Source organism: Belonocnema kinseyi, chromosome 1 (assembly GCF_010883055.1).
Source record: "Belonocnema kinseyi isolate 2016_QV_RU_SX_M_011 chromosome 1, B_treatae_v1, whole genome shotgun sequence".
Classification (NCBI taxonomy): domain Eukaryota; kingdom Metazoa; phylum Arthropoda; class Insecta; order Hymenoptera; family Cynipidae; genus Belonocnema; species Belonocnema kinseyi.
The window spans coordinates 142,099,316-142,104,460 of record NC_046657.1 but is presented as its reverse complement, the minus strand read 5'-3'; positions in this window follow the sequence as shown (position 1 = coordinate 142,104,460).

Genomic DNA, 5,145 nt, shown 5'->3' with positions numbered 1-5,145 from the left:
ACTTTTTTCTGTTATTTGCCTTAAGCTAAATATTTGATCCGTACATGATCTTCCTGGCATAAACCCACTTTGGACTTCCCAAATCTTTGTTTCTGTTATTTTTATTACCCTACAAATAAGTACTTTTGAATATATTTTACTTACGGTCTGGGACGTCTCCCATCTTGAAACATAAATTTATCAATTCGCAAACTCTATGTGGTATGAACTCGCCACCATGTTTAAGCAAATCAGCGTTAATACCGTCTACCCCGGCAGCCTTACCGTTTTTCAAGTTCTTAATTATATCCCTAACCTCAGTGACACAGACTTTTTCAATTGAGTTTTCCAACGCATCGTGTTCAACATCGCAGTTGTGGTGTCCTATAGCTTCATCTCCGAATTGTCTCCTAAAATAGTCTCTGAAAGCCTCTAGTATTCCATCTGCATCATATACCATTTCCCCCCTACTATTTCTCATGTTGACAATTTCTGTACTCTTGTTTCCTTTCATTTTTTTATAAAGTAGTTTCCTGCTTCCTAATATCATTTATACCAATTAACATAAAAAGAACTGGGCTCATGAAACCTTCTACGCGCAGAGGATTGTTTTCTCTGCTCACAGCGTCGATTTTGTCTTCTAAATGAGGAAAAGTGATATTTAGCTCATTCCATATGCCCTGCAACATATTCCATCGGATCGTAATCTGTAACAGAAAATTCTAAAATATTTAAAAAATCTTTATATCTTATGAATCACAAAATTTGGAAAAGGTAGATTTGCGAATTTTTCAGGAATCCCACCTTCGAAAAGTCTAAAAATTTAGCCAATTTTTTATAATCAACATATGCACGCTACTAGTTTTAAATTTTAGTGAGAGGAATGAAAAAAATGATTTGTTTTTTGGAGCGTCACCGAGAATATTCTTTATTAGTGTAAAATTAATCGTTTTTAGCCCCGCATTGAAAGAATTTTATATAAGGGCCTGTACACGTCAGCAATATCAGAATCGGCAAGTGGTCTTTCGATTTCTAATGAAACTAAATTAATGAAACTGAATTAATTTATAGTCCGGGTACCCACTATTTTTGAAATTTTCGTCTCGCGCTTTTCTCCTAGTTCTCCAGGTAAATATTCGTGATTTCCCGTAATTTAGAAAAAATTAGCTCTCATTGCGAAAACCCACAGTTATTTGACACATATGAGAAAATGCGTTTTATTACAAACTTACAGTGAACGCCTCAGCACAAATCGCGCATTTGCGTCTCTAGATTATTATTTCCTTACATAAAAAATATGCAAATTAAAAAATTCTTGAATTAACTAATTTATAATATTATGTTTTAAATATATTTGAAAATTTTAAATTGAAAAATCATCTTATTAAATGATTTAGATTAAAAATTCTAAAAAAGGACAATGTCAAAACGTTAAAAAAATTATATTTAAAGATTCTAATTTTTGCATTTTAATCATTTTAAATAAAAAGCGGTTAAAATTTGACATATTAATATTTAAAACTAAATTGAATTAATAATTAATCGTTTATAATCTTGGAAATTATTTTCGCTTTAGGGTCAGGGCAACAATTAAATTAATTTTGTATTGAACCGAAAATACTTAATCCTAAAGCCAAAATTAACATACAAAATTATAAACGATTATTTCTATCGAGCGTCTAAAATGAAAAAAATCTTCTCCAAATCTTGAAACTTAAATTAATACAAACTGCATTTAAAACTGAAAACAAAATTCACAAAAATTTTGATATTAAAAGTTTTTATACTCATCACTTTTAAATTTCAATTAATTAAAATAAAGTTAGCCTTAAAAATAATTCCAATTTCCAATTACACTTTGAACAATCCAACTAATGTAATTTTAATTACAAAATTAAAAGCCATTACAGGGAAAATTAAAAAGTTATATTCAAACCTGAACATTCAGAACTATAAAAGTGTAACCATTTAAAATTACTGAAATGTTTGATTTTCTGATTATTAATTTCAGATAAATTAATTTTTTCTTTTTTTTCCATACTAGCTAAGTCGAAGTTCTGCAAAATAAAAAGTTTTAAATTGAATTGAAGTACCACAAAATCGAATTATTTCAGATCAACATTTCGAAAAAGGACAATGTCAAAAACTTAAAACTGGAATATTTTAGGAAGCTAATTTTGAAAATTGTGTCATTGTAAAATTTAGAGAAATTCAAATTGTATTAATTATAATTAAAAGCTTGTAAAATTAATTAAATAAAAATTTAAGAGTTTTTTAATCTGAATCATTTTAAGTTCAATGCTATTAACATTTCATAAATTAATATTGAAATCTGAATTGAATTAAGAAATATATTTAATTTTTGTAAAATCAAGAAAATAAATTGAATTCTTCTGAAAAAAATGTCATAATAAATACTAATTTTAAATGTCAAACATTCAGAATGAAAATATTTCGACTGAAAACGTTGAAACTTAAATGAATGCGAACTTTATTTAAAACAACAAAATTTTGGGCACCAAAAATTGTAATTTTCAAATTTTGTATACTCAAACCATCAAAAATCTCAATTATTTTAAGTAAATTTATCACTTAAAATCCATGAAAAATAATCATAATAATTAAATCCTATGAAAGGAAAAAATTAAAAATTTAGCTTTAAAAATTAAAATTCCGATCACGAAAATTGCAACCATTTAACATTACTACTATCAGCGAGAAAACTATAAGCATCTGCAATTGAAGCTTTACAGCTCGGTCAGGAAAAATGCTAGCGCAACAAAAAAACAGTCATATGAAAGCTGAAAGTGTTCTACGTAAATGAGCTTGAAGACGTTTATATAAAAAAATTTTTTGCTTAGCAGACTGAAAAATGTAAAAAAAGTAAGGATTTTCGGGTACATTTAAGAACAGTCAAGTTTAGAGCATTATTTGTTATAAAGGAGGCGATGGGAAAAAATTGAAAAAATTCATGAGTATAATCTTCATTTCTAATACAGATATTAAAGCGATTCAAACTGCAAACTGTTTTTTAAATCATCCGGAAGGATGTCGTAGCCTAATTTTTTGTGAAAATCGCGCTATTTTCAGACATTGTTTTTGTTGGAAAACAAGTAACAGAAAGCAGGGGGGCCCGTTTTTTTTACTGCCTACCGCTGGTCGCTTTCTTCGACCCGTGGTACTGAATTCTTGGATGGCATCCTTCCGGGCAATTAAAAATAAATACAGAGCCTATCCATTACAGTTTGCAGTTTGAATCGCTTTAATATCTGTATTAGAACTGAACATAATATAGTTGCACATTTTTGTACTTTTAAGCAAAAATTTCTATTGTTTTTAGAATTTCTCAACTGCAACTGGTTCACAACAGTTTTCCTCATACTCATGAACTTTTTCAGTTTTTTCCCATCGCCTCTTGTATTAGAAATAATGTTCTAAACTTGACTGTTCTTAAATGTACCCGAAAATCCTTACTTTTTTACATTTTTCACTCTGCTAAGCACAAACATTTTTTTACATAAGCGTCTTCAAGCTCATTTATGTACAGCACTTTTAGCTTTCATATGACTGTTTTTTTGTTGCGCTAGCATTTTTTTTACTGAGCTGTTAAGCTTCATAGGCTGATGCCGATGATTTTATCGCCGATAGTAGGCGGTTCCTGCGAAATACTTTAGAGCAAGCTGATGCTATCGTACTAGCCTCCTTAAAAAGGCAAACATTACCGCATTCTGAGAAAAGATTTCTAAAAAAATATGCAAGCTTTACGTAAAATAGTCGAGTTGATTTCACAGTATTCTGACATTTGTTTTTAAAAGTTAAAGACAAAAGCTGGGTCATTTTCGATTTAAGCTTACTATTGCAGGAAAGTTTCTCTCTATGATGCATGCATACATCCAGGCGAATAAAAATTTAAGGGTGGAATTATCCCAATATGGCTATGATATTTAGGGATATAAAAAGATGAGGAAAAGTACCCCTTTTTAAATTCAACGACTCGCGTACATTTGATGCTAGTACTCCATAAGATAACCCTGGGTGGCTCAGTTACCTATACTCGTACAAGATATTTAACCATAATCTGTCCATCAAATCCACTAGAATTTTGAGCAATACAAATTACTCTCTTAGATAAATTGAGTTTACGTATTGCGAAATCGACCTATTGTCGAATTGAATGAGTGGTAAAAACGTATGATCTCACAACACATTCCGTACACAAATCTTGGATTCGTGCATCATAAATACATAATGTACATAATTGTTGTGCAACACAAAAATTGGGAACAGTTAATTTTGTATTTAAGGCGCTTTCAATGGAAACGTTTTGTTGTGTTTCAAAATCAAAGAATATAAAAATTGTCTGCTTGATGCTATGTAAACTATTTTCTATCATAGGCACATGACAAAAAAGATTTAACTCTACGTTTTTTTTGCACAAATTCTAACTCGAGCATTTATTGGAATACCTGTGTTCTTCCTTACTTCTGTAAGAGGAATTGCACTCGATAGAATATCTACGCACGCTGGCAGCTGTGCTCAAGTTTATAATAGGTTCGTAGTGATTACTTTGGGAATAATAAAGAATAAATAGGGTTAGTTTTACCCACCTTTCTTAAAAAAATTTGAAATTTCATAATTTCTTTTCATCTCTTCCCGTTTTCAGGAATTTGCACATCCGCATTATGCACATGTCTGCGCTAATTCTGTCTGTATTTTACTGTTATAGTGTCTAATACTTTCCATGTTTGATGATCCGTTCCCTCTTGCTTGCCAGCGGGCCACGTAAGCTACAACAGCTACTATCGACCGAGGTAAACACAAATTAAAGTTGTTTAGAATGGTTAGAATGGATCGTTTTTAGAAGTTTCAAAAATCGACACGTGCTCTTTTAACACCTGAATCAGACTCAATAATTGTGAGAGAAATCGTAAAATGTTCAGATAATTGAAACTCTGACGCCCTTCGTATTAACATAAAAATGAGGGACCACAAGTCATTCACGAAAAATTTAAGAATTGGACGAAAATGGAAATATGCTGACCCAGAATCAAAAGATGGATTGCAAATTGCTATTCCGATAAAATCTTTTGTTGTGCGTGAGATTATGAGAAATTCGTGAGGCGGCTTCTAACCGTGAAACAGGGCATACGTTTTCCAGTGGTAGTT